The sequence below is a fragment of the Podarcis cretensis genome (assembly GCF_951804945.1).
Source record: "Podarcis cretensis genome assembly, chromosome: 6".
Lineage (NCBI taxonomy): Eukaryota > Metazoa > Chordata > Lepidosauria > Squamata > Lacertidae > Podarcis > Podarcis cretensis.
The window spans coordinates 74,375,804-74,392,389 of NC_137175.1; the positions used below are offsets into that span (position 1 = coordinate 74,375,804).

At 43.6% G+C, this 16,586-nt stretch overlaps 1 protein-coding gene across 1 annotated transcript in view; it reads right to left on the reverse strand.

Moving 5' to 3' along the window:
* Nucleotides 1–7,671: 7,671 nt before the first annotated feature.
* Nucleotides 7,672–16,586, reverse strand: part of ZNF644 (zinc finger protein 644) — an 86,545-nt gene continuing 77,630 nt past the window's right edge. Inside the window, exon 12 of the transcript XR_013840016.1 lies at nt 7,672–8,805. The gene's annotated coding sequence lies outside the window, so the exon portion shown is untranslated. The remainder of the gene's footprint in view (nt 8,806–16,586) is intronic.

A 16,586-nucleotide genomic window follows, 5' to 3' on the forward strand; every position in this document is an offset into this window, starting at 1 on the left:
GAGAGAGAAGCCTGAATTATTTATTTCAAAGTGCCTGAAACATCTCCCAATCTTTGCTCCAGAGGGGAGGGGTGTGTGGAATAGCTTTCACTTGACGTAAAATAATAATCACATTAAAAAATCCTATAATTACAAAAAGAAATTTTAATGGTGCAGCGGCCAATTAAAGCAATTAGCTCCCATCAGCCGTCTCTGCTCACATCCATTAGGAAACGCCTGGAAAACAGTCTGCTAGCATGATACACCCCGCAGTGAACAACAGGGGGCGCCAGGGGTGCTGTTTTGTAGGATGAAAAGGCAGGCAGCCTGGCACAAAAGCTGGGGTCTGGCTCTCAAGTTATACGTTCTCTGGGGCTTTCTAGACAGCCAGGGTCTCTCTGTGTGCCCCTAACCCCTGTCCAGGGGTTAGGGGCAGAGAGAGATTTCATATATATGTGAAATCGATCCCACCTTTCCAGGGCCTCTGCACCACTCAGGCCAGCTCACCACTCAGGCCGAGAGTATTTTGCAAGAGAGAGATCCAAGAAACGTCTTTATGGACTTTTTGCAGTTAAGAATGTGACAGGGAAATACACTGGGGAAAGTGTGGGATAAATGATTGATCGACAGGAAGATGTATCAGCACTGTGCAAGCAAAGAATCCAGGACAAATGTTCATGGTTGTACAATCTCCCCACAAAACAATATGAATGAATGCTTAATAAAGTCTAACTTAACTTCTGTGTAAGCTCTGTGCAAGCAAACAAGAACAACAAAAACAATGAAAACAACAATTTTATTATTTATACTCCACTCATCTGCCTGGGTTTCCCCAGCCACTTTGGGTGGTTTACAGCATATATAAAAATCAATATGAATGCTTAATAGGCAGGTAGCCTGGAAGAACCCTTTTATATCCTAAGCTCTGTATAGTATGTGGTGGGGTCAAGAAATACTAAAATCTACAACAGGGTTGGCTAATCTAGTGACCATCAGATGTTGCTGAAATACAACAACCATCACCCCTGACCATTGGGCATGCTGGCTGGGGATGAAGGGAGTTGGAGTCCAACAGATTAGCCCTTTCTGCACCACCAGTTAACAACCTGTGTAAATTATGTGCATTTGGATAGCTTTGCTTCTTTTGCACAAATTATTCTGCTTCCGTGGCTCATGGAAAAGGACATAGAGCTATGGTAAACAGTGGAGCTCCCCGATCCATAGAAAATACTGATGCAATTTCAACAGAGCTTGGGAAGTTCATTTTTAGAAGGACCTTGTTCTAGCTCAAGTATAACATGACCCAAAAGGAACTCATTTCAACACACATTTACGAAATGAACTAGTTCAGTGTACACACAGTTTATAGTTCAATTCATATTCATTCAAACAATCCTTGCCCAAATAAAAATTCCACCATTCAGAGCATTACAAGATGCTATGCTGAAGTATAAAATCTACTTAGGAAGACAAACAAAACATGAACATGAAATACACATGTGGAATATTGTTTAGTTTATTGTTCCCAGCTATTATAACTTAAAGGCCCAAAGAACCTAAAGAGAAAAAGAATATGTAAATTAATGAACTTGATAATGAACTACTACAATGGGAGAGAGTGAGGCCCTTTTGGCTCAAATGTTTTCTTACAGGTCCAAAATGTCTTACAAGTTACAACAAAAATTGAATTACAACAAAAATTGGCTAGAGTGCCAAGTAATTTGTATGCAATGTACCAAGTCCTGAATTTTCTAAGGCAATTAACAATCCAAATTCCTTTTGAAAAGATAGTGTCCATTTACAACCCATTAGGTAAAGGCCTTGTCTCCCAAATCTACAAAGCATTAAACTTTCTAATGCTGCCGCCTCTCACATCTCTAAAGGCACGATGGGGAAAAGAGAGTAGCCGATACATTCTGCAACAGAATCTGGCTAAAAGTTCCCTGTAAATCCATTTCAGTAAACATCTAGGAAAATGCACTCCAAGTTACATATTGATGGTATATATACCCAGTATTATTGAGAAAGCCAGCTAAAAATGTATCAGCTATGCATTAGAGAAAATGTAATGTTACTATCTCATTAGTTCACATGTGGTGGCAATGCCCCAAAGTCTTTTTGTTTTGGAAAAAGGTTTTTCAAGAAGCAGACCTTGTCAGAAAACAAAGTATCTCTTTGGATCCTAAAATACCACTCCTATTGTACTATTCAGAAACTGTTCAACAACTTACCCACAGGGATCTCATCCCTCATCTGGTGACTGTAGCACAGCTTACTATTGCAAGACTCTCAGTGCAGACCAGCTTGAAATCTGGATCTCACAACTTTGGGACTTAATATTAATATTGTCCATTAATATTATTTCTGGGAGAGTTGACCAGGTGAGAAAACCATTACTCAATCAACCTAGTGTAGTTTTGTTACATATGCAACATCGATATAACATGGCTTTGCATCTCCAAAGGCACATGGCAACTTGCATTTGTTTAAAAATTGAAATGAATTAAAAGTTTAATGTAATTAAATAGACTTTTGATGCTTGTCATAGGAGGTAGGGATTTCTGAATGTTGATTGATGTAATAATTTTTGTAATAAAAACTGTGCACATGTCCAGTCAGATTGTTTTTGCAAGGTCTTCTACAGTCCCTGGAGTATAAAGGCGGATTTGGGCTTCTGCAAATCTCTGGCAGAACGGAATATTCTCTACCAATTTAAAGAGGGTTGAAAACAGATTTCACTGTTGTAGCTTCCCACAAAGAAACAATGAACTGTAGTTTTGCAGGAGTGCAGAGAATTGTTTGTTAAGAGATCCCCAGGATATCAGCCAAACTATATCTACAGGTGGTGCTGTGGGTAAAAGCCTCAGCGCCTAGGGCTTGCCGGTCGAAAGGTCGGCGGTTCGAATCCCCGCGGCGGGGTGCGCTCCCGCTGCTCAGTCCCAGCGCCTGCCAACCTAGCAGTTCGAAAGCACTCCCGGGTGCAAGTAGATAAATAGGTACCGCTTTATAGCGGGAAGGTAAACAGCGTTCCGTGTGCTGCGCTGGTGCTGGCTCGCCAGAGCAGCTTCGTCACGCTGGCCACGTGACCCAGAAGTGTCTCCGGACAGCGCTGGCCCCCGGCCTCTTGAGTGAGATGGGCGCACAACCCCAGAGTCTGTCAAGACTGGCCCGTACGGGCAGGGGTACCTTTACCTTTACCTTTAGACATTATAGCCGTTTTCCAGGCACCCCCAACCTTCGGCCGTCCAGATGTTTTGGACTACAATTCCCATCATCCCTGACCACTGGTCCTGTTAGCTAGGGATCATGGGAATTGTAGGCCAAGACATCTGGAGTGCCACAGGTTGGGGATGCCTGCGCTATACAATGCCTTTTTGGGAAATTGCACACCTATTTATTTATTTCTGGTTATTTCAATGTTTTTAAGGGACGCGGGTGGCGCTGTGGGTAAAAGCCTCAGCGCCTAGGGCTTGCTGATTGAAAGGTCGGCGGTTCGAATCCCCGCGGCGGGGTGCGCTCCCGCTGCTCGGTCCCAGCGCCTGCCAACCTAGCAGTTCGAAAGCACTCCCGGGTGCAAGTAGATAAATAGGGACCGCTTACTAGCGGGAAGGTAAATGGCGTTTCCATGTGCTGCACTGGCTCGTCAGATGCAGCTTGTCACGCTGGCCACGTGACCCGGAAGTGTCTCCGGACAGCGCTGGCCCCCGGCCTCTTGAGTGAGATGGGCGCACAACCCCAGAGTCTGTCAAGACTGGCCCGTATGGGCAGGGGTGCCTTTACCTTTTTATTTCAATGTTTTAGCATTATTTTTCTAAACTTCAGATGCTCTCCATGTCATCGATATAACTAAGTATTAACTAGCTGGTTTTAAAAAAAAATAAGCAAGGGAGAGGTATAGAAGGCAGGATGGAAATCTACTTCCTATTGGTGGCGTTGCAATAAATTTTGTGCTCTTCATAGGAACTCCTGCTAGCTCCTACAAAATGCAAAATTCGTAGGATGCCTGTGTTTCACTTCACATGTTGTTTCATGAAAGTGTGAATTAGGTAGTGTGAATTGGGTAGATTTGCCTTTGAATGAGAGCAGAATCAATTTTCTCCTCCATCCCTACACAAGCATAACACCCCAGAACAATATTATGCCTGGGACAATTTGAAAGATGCAAAATGGTGGCCAAGTTACCAATAGAGTTGAGGCTTGTAGCAGCAGAAAAATAGTATCTTGAGAAATGAGAGAGAAGCTGTAATGCACAACAGGTGGTCCTATTGCAAAAAACAAAACCTATTGGAGGTTTTCTTCTCCCAATGGAGAATATTCAGAGAAATACCCCAACCTCACTGCCTGCAAACAGAACAGAGAATTTCAGAAGGCCATTTCCACTCAGTTTATACTGTAGCTTCAGTTATAATGCAGTGAAGAGAAATGAGAGCATCTTCTTCCTTTTCCATTCATGCTCATATGCATATCAACTCTTAAAAGGTGTGATTACAAATGTCTAAGGCTGCAAACCTAAGCATGCTTACACAGGAGTAAGTCCCATTCAACTCAACAGGGCTTACTTACACATAGGATTTTGTACCATAAGTCTTGATCTGAAAATCTATAGTAAATAATAATAGCAAGAGCAATTATTATTGGGCTTACTCCTGAGCAGACATACTTAGGATTGTACCATAAGTCTTGATCTGCAAATCTATAGTAAATAATAATAATAATAATAATAATAATAATAATATTTGCAAGGTGCTATCCAACAAAGAAATATGAAATCATCCCTATCCTATAGATACAGATATAGCTAGATAGCTAGATATACACACACTGTGCCAATATTAGAAATAGATAGAAATGTCTTGCTATCAGTTTCAATCAATCTATGAAATATACAGAGCTACGTGGGTTCAGTGACAACGCATCAAAACGCCTCCTGTCTCTGAGTGGGGAGAATCTACTGCCACCAATCCAATTTCTAAATTTCCCTCTTCTCCAAACAAGTCTCATTATGCTTACACACACACACCCCGTGTAAAAATGTTTGGATTTTGCAAATGCAGATTTGATGGCTGCAAAATTATATGCATATATGTCCTTTCATCTTCCGGGTATTTCACAGTCGTAAAACCCTGCAACCACTGCTCCACTCTGGAGTTACTGCATTCTAGAGAGAATAATTTCTCATTAGCACAGCACGAATGATCAGAGATGGAATTATGTATCTTGACAATACATACAGATAACAGCAGCCTTTTGACTGAAGTACATGTCAACACTAAGTCAACGAGCATGTCACCTGAGTGAAAAGAAGAACTAGCGATGCACTAAGGATTATCCCTACCAGCTCAGGCGGTCTTTTTTCTGGGTATCGGCTCAAACGCATAATATGGGTCTCGACACATGAGAGGTCCTATCCTGATATTCAGCACACACATTCAAGTACGTGTGTGCCCCACTCCTATTTCTGCTGCAAAGAGTACCCTTTGTGTTATCCAAGAGAGCTGAGGGATCAACACACACACACACACACACACCCATAATTCAGGCACTGCTTTTCACCCCAAAGGTTGCATTAGGCACCATGGTCTTAACAGATTTTCCTAGATGTGATTCTGGAGGGAATAAGAGCAATGCAAGCAGGTGGCTGCACTGGCAGAGAAAAAACTTTTGCTTTAGCATCTGATTTGTTTAGGGAAAGCTATAAGAAAAAGTGCTCTTGAGGGGGGCGGCAGAGTCTTTTACTGAAGGTGGGTACCAATTATTATTATTTTTCAAATGGAAGAACTGTCTTTACAGGTACTTGCTTGCAAAGCTGTCTAAAACAAGCGCCTGAAATATTCATTGGTCAACTTTCATCATATCAAGCAGACCAAAAACCCTCTACTTCATCCCTTAGCCAACAAAATAGTTCTTCTAATTCCAACATATTCTTCCAATACGGGAGATAGACTAAATGTAAAACACACACGTATATCTGATAAATGTACGCTTCGTTTGAAACAATATATGTATTCATTTTGTGATTTTCAATGAAATCCTAGCCTTCTCTACTCAGAAGTAAACCTTACCTGCTCCCAGGAAAGTGTGTATAGGATTGCAGCCTTAAGAAAGGAATGATTTCTCCTAAAGCCTTTGGAAAGAAGTAACTCAGCCCTTTTACTTTCTTTAAAGAAAGAAATTAGTTCTTCTGTACTAATAATAGTTATTATTTTATTATTATTTAATCATCATAATAAAAGAGTGTTTGATGAATTACCTAAAAGTGGAATACATCTCATCACGTTTTATTTGAGCCTTTGATCAGATTCAGACGTTTTTTCTCAAAACATAGGCTGTTGGTTTGAACCAGGTCATATCTTGATGGTGTTGTTGTTATTGCTGCTGTTGTTATTACCATTTATAAAGAAATTAAAGAGGACTGGAAGGAAACAAACAAAAAAAAACAGTTTCTATTTAAAGGGCTTACCAGCTCAGGATTAATCTCTTACCAGCTCTTGCCAGCTCTTTGATCGCTCAATGAGGAATTAAAAATTGAAGGGGAAAAAAATCTCATAAAAAAAACATTTTTCTATGTATTTTTCCCCCTCCTGCTAATTTATAAAATAGTGGAGCACAGCCGTAGTCACGCTGTCTTGCATAATCCAGGCCTTTTACAAAAGAACCGGAATCTGATCAAGGTAGGTTTAAACAGGCATGGCTTGCCAAAGGATGCAAATCGAGCGCCCCCTTGTGGCTGCGCGCAGATCCGTCTGAATAGTCATATTAATAGCAAGCGCATCGGATTAATGTGGTTTATTCGACAAAAGATGAACAAGAAGCGACACAAGCACAATTCTACAAAAATGAACTGTGATATCCTTTTGATGGCTGTAATTTATTCTGCATAGTCCCTGGACTGAAACGATCAATTAGCAGCCTGAAACACACTGTGAAGTAAATTGTCACACTCCCTATTACAGGGTGGTTATCATATATTTATAAGGTGCGTTTTCTGCAATCAGAGCCAACAAGGTGTTGAGTGATCAGTCATAAAAGAAATTCTTCAAAAAGCGGGCAGGGAGGGGAGAGAAACCCTCGCATTGTGTACAGGCAGGCGAAATCTTTGTGACAGTCTGATATTACACCTTTCTTCCGTGGGTGTTAGATTTTTATCTGTGGAAGGCAAAAAGTGAACTCAAAATGGGAGCCCAGCTACTTCCAAACAGATAAGTGTTGCCATATTTATTTCAAAAAGTGAAAACCAAGACCCCCCCCAAAAAAAAGTTGTTACGCTTTTTTTAAGGAAACCATCCAAATTGTAAATTGTTGAACAACCCCAAAGTTGTTCAGCATTTTTTAAAAGACAAACCCCAAAATGTGATTTTTCGATTGACAAATTTCAGTAATTTCCCCCGGACATCAATCCTGCCCTTGAAATGCCTATAATGTCTGGGAAAATCCGGACGTATGGAAAAGTTGTTGCTTTTGGAAGAGGTTCAGCAGACCCATGCCTTCGGAAAAGCCTCTCTTGAGTGACTTAATACCCATTCTCTTCCTCTCCTGCCCTGGACCCAGCAACTTTGGCATCTATTTAGTCATTTTTAAAAATGAGGCAAACTTGATTAACTAAGCGGTCAATCATTGGTTCAGATATTATTTTAAGTATTTATTCATCAGAACGGTTAACAAAACGCAGAATTATGCCAACAACAAAAACCATTTTGTAAAAAAGTGAAATAACTGTCAAAAAATAGCCTGTAATAAGGTATGGTACTTGTAGCCTGCCTAGGCTATGGCACTGGCTGCCAGTCTCAATTGCCTTTCTTGCCATGATGCCCCAACAGAACCAAGCAGGGAAGATGGAAACAAAACTAGAATTAGTTGGCTCTCATTGGCTCTGGCAGTGCCAGATTCAGGGTGCTGTGAACACTTCCTCCTCAAAGGCTGCCAAGGGGGTACCTACTAAAAGTTGGGGGATGGCACCAAATTTTGTCCACACTCAGGACACCATATTTCCAGAGTTCACCCCTGGCTCTCGCTCTACCTACTATTGGCCACCCTCCTGCCCTGCCACTCCCAATGGACACCAGCCACTACTGCATATGCATCATTTGAGATCAGCATCACGGCAACTTACCTGGGTAATGAGTCCACCACAGGCCAAACATCACAGGTAGACCTTCCATGGCTGTTTTAACCCTGGGCATTTACTGTAGAATAGCCATGCTTTGTTCACTTGCTTTTTATGAGGCATATGCATGACATCAGGTTCAAATCATGCGCCTATGCTTTCTCTGCTCAGCTACACTCTCAACCCCACAGGTAAGAAAATGTGGGCTTTTTTTAGCACAACGGAACCATTGCATAATTTCCTCAGGTGTAGCTGATCCACTGTGCAGCTATTCAGCTTTCCTGGCTGGTTATGGCCAATATAGAATTTACTCTATCATTTCTTCCTCTGTGGGTCATTCCTCCTCTCTAGGAATCAACTCTATCTCCTTAACCTTTTCTTTTCTAAGTAGCATTGCCCTATCAGTTTCTATTCTTCTTCCCTAAATTGCAGTGCAGGGGGAGAGTGAGAGGGAATATTGAACCCTCTCCATCCTAATGAAAATTACACACACACAAAATTTGGGTCTGGATAAAGGGCAAGTGTCCAACTTGTTACAGAATGTTATTTGGATTCCAGAAGTCTGGAAGCAAAGTTGCTATTCCATTTCCAACTTAAAGCAGAACAGCAATGGCTGGTCCATATCATATCATCTCAGCTCACTCTTCAAAGGAACATGTTCATTTAGCTGAATCAGTGTTCATTTTTCAGATGATGTAACCACAGATATGGGTGAACTGGTCCTAGAAGAGAACAAGGAAACTAGAAAACAGAAACTTAAAATGGATAAATGTGAAGTAATCCTGAGCACACAATTCACATCCTCCGTTCTTGCTAGACTTGCATTGTTCTCATTCAGCAAGTGATGTTGGCAAATGCCCAACTCTACCTTCATCTCTGATCTTGCAGGTAACTTAAGGAACAGCCAACTCCTTTCTGCAAGAAGTGGCATGCAGCACAAGAAGCGTCCTTGTGGACCAGACCAGTGGGAATCTAGTCCAGCATCTTCTTTCACAAAGTCACCAACCAGATCTCTCAAGGATGCCCTCAAGTAAGGCTTGACAGCAAGAGCCCCCTCCTACTGCTCTTCCCCGGTGACTGGCATTCAACTGCACCCTGCCTCTGAACATGGAGCTTCTATTTAGCCATCATAGCTATTAACTATTGACACACCAATCCTCAATGAATTTGTCTAATCCTCTTTTAACACCATCTAAATCAATGGCTACCACCACATCTTTATATATGAAGGACTTCCTTTTGCCTCTCCTAAACACACAGGCATTTGATTTTACTGGAAGGGAGAAGCAAGAGACCCTCTTGGATGATCTCAAGTACTAGTATTATATTCCACATTCTCCATGGTATACATAATTTCATCAAACTATTTCCTATCCCCCAGAGAAAGAGACCCTCTTGGAGTGTCATGCTGGGAAACTCTCCATTTTAGACTCAGATATATATGTGTAAATAAACCATATATCATAAAGGCACCACAGTCTCTGTTGTGCCTCATTTCCAAAAAGGATACAGAAACCCTGGGTAGGCACCTGGACCCCTGCAATCTCACACCGCTCAGAGATTGGAGTGGTATGCAACAATACATGGGTGCCTCGGGTTAAGTACTTAATTCGTTCCGGAGGTCCGTTCTTAACCTGAAACTGTTCTTAACCTGAAGCACCACTTTAGCTAATGGGGTTTCCTGCTGCCGCCGCGCCGCCGGAACATGATTTCAGTTCTCATCCTGAAGTTCTTAACCCGAGGTACTATTTCTGGGTTAGCGGAGTCTGTAACCTGAAGCGTATGTAACCCAAGGTACCACTGTATATTGTTGGCATCCGTCTGTCTCAAGAGACAATGAAGGGTGGCTGGGTGGGGAGGTCAAACCAGTGTGTTAGCAGCATCCAAGTGATAATATGTATTGCATAAAACAATGTGTAACACTTAACTACATTGTGCCACATTGGCCATCTTGTTGCCCATTGACCTGGAAGAAAAACTAAGCAATGAGGCAACAAGCTGTCCGGCTACAATGCAGAAGGCTCAGAAGTGCTGGTTAGTTATTCTGTGCACTGTTATGCCCCCTGGTGATAGGAAGACCATGCTTTGCCACACATGTATAGCACATGGAGGTTAAATAGTAGCAATGTGCTACTTATAATTGTACTACAAGTATGTTGTGATAACCCTTGGAGTGTACAATCATTGTCATCATGTGCTACGTTGGGAGCGGGAGAGAGGGAGAATGTGTTTTTTGTTTCACAGTCTACTGTTATTTTCTACACTTTTTTTTTTACTGAGGGAGGGAGGGTTAGCAGGTCCATATCATTAGCTATGTCAGAAGATACCTACGGCTTTCTAATGGATATGTCTTCAACCACAGTTTGCAGAGGTCCAGCAGAAATGTTATTAAATGTTATTTAACCAGTGTCACGGTTAAAGTGCCGGACTAGGACTTAAGAGACTCGCTTAGCAAACTTGGGCCACTCACCGTCTCTCAGCTTAGCCTACCTTACAGGGTTGTTGTGAGACATGGGGCAACGGAGAACTCTGTATGTCACCTTAAGACTTGGATGAAAGGGTAGACTATAAGTGAGGAATTATAGGAAGGTGTTAACAGCAGGCATTGAGGGGGCCCCAAGGTTTGCAGGTTGAAAAAATAGAGGGAAATCCTGAGAGGAAACCAGGATGGCTCAGTGTCCATAGAATACTGACTAGTGAGGTGCTAGGAGAGACGACCATAAAGAGGGATAGAATGCAGAATTCTGGAAAAGCTGGAATCCTGCACACGATCACATACCCTCCAACGTTTCTCCAGTGAAAATAGGGACATCCCAAGGAAAATAGGGTCAAATCAGAAACAGGAACGGCTTCTATAATTCAGTGACGTCCCTGGAAACTTGGAGGGTCTGGGACCACTCCAGACTATAAGGTTTTGCTGCAGGCCTCACTTGTGAACTACTTGCAGCTGCTGTGAGGTACTCTCTGCTCAAGGTATCATGAGATCCTTGACCTTTCAATGTCCCAAGGCAGCTGTGCTACCTGGCCAGGCCATTGCTCTGCAGGACCTCTCGCCACCCTCCTCCATGCCACAGCAGGCTGCGTAGGAAGTTTGGTGAGTTAAGACTGCTGAAGAATGAGGCCCATGAGATGCTCCTTCTGAAGTTCACGCACCACCTGCAGGAAAGGGCCTAGTGAACCACCACCAGCGAACACACGAAGGCCCCAAATAATGATATAATTGCAGAGTTTCAAAGCCGGCTTTCCTCAGCCTGCTGCCCTCTGCAGCCAAAATGCTCACATCTCTCTCAAGTGAGCTCTCCGACATCTCTGAATGGCTACCAAATTACTTGCACCGTTAAACTCTCTCTTAATTGACTCCTAAAGAGCCGCTTTCCTGAGCTACCTTGTCCTCTCTCTTTCCATCCCTCCACTCCTTCCCAGTTACCCGCCCCCTAACTCATTTCTCTCAACTTTGTAATCAAGAGCCCAATTTTGTCATTTGGAAATACTAATTATCTAATCACGCCATGCTGCTGAAACGCACTTGTCTGCCCAATTAGCTAGGACAATTATTAAAATTCGGAGGCCTAATTATGTCTCAATTTAATGCTGGCAAAGCCTAGGCTGGAGCAGTAATTAAAATCCCTCTCTTTTGCCTCTGCCTTTAGGGCAGTGGCTGATTAGGAACCTGTCAGAGGCGGCGCTCAAGCAAACCAGTGAAGCATGCGGTGCAACATGACCCTACATTGTTAAGTGTGTCAACATATTAACCTGAATTCCCTTCAGCCCACAGACTCACATGGGAGAAGAGGAGGCGGAGGATAGATATGGGGGAGGTGGAGGGGGCGCCTAAACCGTGCATCATTTTATTTAAAAAAACAAGTTCTTTTTAATTAATGCTATGAGGGATCTGATCGGGGTTTCGAGCTACCAAATGCTGCAAGTCAAACGGCAACTTTTCATCTCATTATTATTATTATTATTCCCAAGCAAGGCGGCATTACTCAGCTCTGCTTTTCCCTCTTTACCACAGGAAAAAAATTAAAATCCACAAGATTTCTTTTTGGAGGAGTCCGGTCTCCACCCCAGCTAATTTGACTTCCAGTGATGACTAGGGAATTGTGTGTGCTTTTCCCCTCCCCTCCTTTTCCTGTTTCATGAGAGAACACAACTGAATGTTGAATTCTGGAAGAATCAAACAGAACCAAAGGCATAAATAATGTGAAAAGCCCGGGATTCAGTACTTGAAAGGAGCTAATAAAAGGTTGAAAATAATTAATATCCTAATATTGGGATGATCTCTCAACATTTTTTTAAATGGTAGCTGAGAAGCTTGGAAGAGCATGTTAAAGAGTGGGGCAAAAATTGAGATGTCAGACCTCATGGGCCTATGGCCTGTGGGTTCACTTGCTAGCAAATGTCTCTATTTGAATCTTAGCTCACCTATGCATAGCTTGCATCAGACAAGGATTTTATTCCCTAGAAAGGTTACACCACAGTCTCTCCTAGAGCAGAAACTCTGTGTGCCCTACATCTCGACAATGGCCTTGCTCTGAGCCTCTTTCGATGAAGTGCAAATCTGTGTTCTGACTTGTTCTATTGGCTGTCAGCATGTTTTCCTCTTGTCAGCAGCAATTGACTGGTCAGGTTCACCCTTGTACGCCAATTGTAACAGCTCATTGACAGACCAGTGACCCAGCCAGACCTGATAATGGAAAACTATTGATTTTCATGGGGCTCAGCAGATCTGAAACGAACAACCAATGTAATGTCATCAATTGCCTTGGAGTCTGATAGACAAGAGTACCAAAGATCTTCTGCCCGGCCTGACAGTTTGCTGGTGAAAAACACAAACTAGACTTTATCAGCTTGTCCCAGACGTAAACCACGAGCAATCAGCCCCCAGTTAAACAATAAGGGCTGAAGTCGCAAGCTACTTTTTGCAATAGGATAAGCAATCGAATAGCTGAGGTTTTTCCCATGTTACGTTTGTCAAGTAGAGACACGATCGCTTACTGCAGCAAGCACAAAGAGGGGTCTTTGGAAGAGCACAAAATAAGAGCGCATGGATCCCAAGGCCTATGCAGTCCACCGTCCTGTTTCCACAGTTGACCATCAGATGCCCCTAGAAAGCCCACAAGGCATGTGCCCAATATCCCTCCTCTGTTGTTCTTTAGCAAGTCTATTCAGGGGCACGATACCTTTGATCCTGAAGGGAATGCATAGCCATCATGACTAGCAAGCCATTCTTATCCTCCATTAATTTGTCTAACCCCTTTTTAAAGTCATCCAAGTTGGCAGCCCCCCCCCCCACAATCATAATAATAATAATTTATTTATACCCCGCCCATCTGGGCGGCTTCCAAAAAATATTAAAATACTGTAATACATCAAACATTAAAAGCTTCCCTAAACAGGGCTGCCGCCTTCAGATGTCTTCTAAAAGTCTGGTAGTTGTTGCGTACTTCTTGCGGGAGTCTGTCTTACATCTTGCGGGAGCACATTCCAAACATTAACTCCATATTTCACTTACATCTTGCAGGAGCAAATTCCAAACATTAACTCCAAAAGACCACAACATTGTTGAGTTGTTTGTTTTAGACAAACGCCAAAAAAGTGATTCTCCTATTGACTTGCCCGACACATGGCAGCCCTAGTCTTCATCAAAGAAGTCCTTCCTTTTGTCTCCACTTTCTTCACACCACGCACTGCTATCACATCACCTCTCCCCCCGCCCAAACTCATCTCCCTCCCCCAAAACTAAAAAGTCCAAAACATTGTAATTTTGCCTCCCAATCATTTCTTGGAAGTTTTATTCCTTTGCAAGTCCTAATCAAGTAATCTGTTGGATGGTTATGACACTCTACACTACCCTAGCTGGAAAAAGAGCCACATCTACTTCCTAAGGTCTGATTCCTATAGTTGCTGACATTTGCTGGAGCAACACCATAAAAGGTAAAGGTAAAGGTACCCCTGCCCGTACGGGCCAGTCTTGACAGACTCTGGGGTTGTGCGCCCATCTCACTTAAGAGGCCAGGGGCCAGCGCTGTCCGGAGACACTTCCGGGTCACGTGGCCAGCGTGACATCGCTGCTCTGGCCAGAGCCAGAGCCAGAGCCGCACACGGAAACGCCGTTTACCTTCCCGCTGGTAAGCGGTCCCTATTTATCTACTTGCACCCGGAGGTGCTTTCGAACTGCTAGGATGGCAGGCGCTGGGACCGAGCAGCGGGAGCGCACCCTGCCGCAGGGATTCGAACCGCCGACCTTTCGATCGGCAAGCCCTAGGCGCTGAGGCTTTAACCCACAGCGCCACAACACCATAGCTCGCCTCATTTTCACCATGAAGCCAAGCCTTGCTGTGCAAGGCTGCTTTGTTCCTGTGAAGGGGTGACTTGTTGCCCCCTGAAATCTCTCCCCCAGTATTCAGTCATGCTCAGGGCACAAGAAGTTAACTGCTGCCTCAGTAATCCCCCGATCATATGCAGGTTAGTGAAGACTTTCAGTGTTTGGCATTAAGGATCAACGTGAAACCTATAGCCATACATCTGTGTGATCTATACAATGACTGCAAGTTGATAAAGAATGGTTTCTTGGGGGGTTAGATATTTAATGGAAAACAATGCCCGCACACAGCTGCACAATCTCAACTCTTATTTACAAAAGGAGGCAGCAATTCCTTGAGCAGGCAGACTCTCAGTTAGTAGTCACTTTTCTCTTACTTGTGGAAAATGCCAGTCCTCTCTTCTCTTGGCTCCGAGGATTGGTAAAGGGATCAGATTTTAACAACATTCCACCATGTGGCCGTGGACTGCATAATACTGTCTTAAACTGCTTACTCTAGCCTCTGAGCCTTCAATTGCAGGGATTCAAGTTCATCTTTAGCACGCTCGACAGCTGGTGTCCAGCAGAGGATGAGAATCTAGGACAGAATGCTTCTTTGCATAGATTACCCCACAAAAATTAACAAACAGGATAGAACAAACAAAGAGGGTCCCCCCCCACCCTGAAACAATTGGCAACTCTGGTTTTTGTTTGTTTTTACTCAGACCTTCTTGAGAAGGAAATTAGCCTAGGAATCCAAAACTACAAAAAGTACAATGACCTTTATCTCATATGCTATCCATCACTAATAAACTACATGCAAGAAATAAAAAATTTATTCATCGTTGTTAGGAGATTTGTGTCGTATCAGTGCGTGCTAAGGAATCAGTCAAATTCAAGCAACAAAGTTTAGGACAGTTATCTACTTAAAATTTTAACTTGTGTTACATATTTCAAGGATAGAGAGCTGGATTTGTCTGTGTTTATTATTCAGCCTTCACCTACTGTCCCAGGGCAGGGTACATCAAAATCAGTAAGGTAAAACACACTGAATAAAACCACAGTGGTGGCGCTGTGGGTTAAAGCCTCAGCGCCTAGGGCTTGCCGATCGAAAGGTCGGCGGTTCGAATCCCTGCGGCGGGGTGCGCTCCCGCTGCTCGGTCCCAGCGCCTGCCAACCTAGCAGTTCGAAAGCACCTCCGGGTGCAAGTAGATAAATAGGGACCGCTTACCAGCGGGAAGGTAAACGGCGTTTCTGTGTGCGGCTCTGGCTCGCCAGAGCAGCGATGTCACGCTGGCCACGTGACCCGGAAGTGTCTCCGGACAGCGCTGGCCCCTGGCCTCTTAAGTGAGATGGGCGCACAACCCCAGAGTCTGTCAAGACTGGCCCGTACGGGCAGGGGTACCTTTACCTTTACCTTTTAACACTGTGAAAGTGTTACACAGTAATCTCAAGACATGTAAGGGAAAGGAGATAGCACTAATCTTGCCCGTTCCCTCTCCAAAGACCTGGCTAAAAGAGGTATGCCTTGACCTGCTGACAAAACAACATACAAGGTTCATCTCTGGCTAGGGACTACCACCATGACGACCTTCTCTTGTGCTCCCACCACTCAATTTTTGTTAGGCAGCGGCACCAAGAGCAGTCCCTGCCCTCAGATCTCAACATTTGGGCAGGTTAATGTGGCAGAAGGCACTCCTCCAGATATTTTGGGGGCACAAGTCATTTAGGGCTTTGTATATCTGAAAAATCTCATTGAATTGGGTCTGTAAACAAACTGGCTGAGAGTGCAGGTTTTTAAAAACAGATGTAATAGGCACTCCACCTGTAGCACTAGTTGGTATCCTGCTTGCCAAGACTTGTAGCCTCCAGTCGTCAAGGGCAGTGTAATGAGCAGAGATTTCCAGTGCTTGAATAGCCAAACTTTCTCCGTCCAAGAAGGCTCATAGCCGGCAAAACCCTAACTCTAACCATGGAGGCCATCCAAGCCTCAAGTGGCAGTGCTGAATCTCAGAGTACCCCCAAACTACACACTGGCTCCTTCAGGCAGTGTAACCAGCTCCCCATTTCCCAGATCCAAAACCCCCAAATGCACAGCACCTGTCTTGCCTGCATTCAGCTTCAGTTTGTTGGCCCACATTCAGTCCACTACCACCTCAAGGCAATGGACCAGCATATTTGGAGTGGACAGGGTTTTTA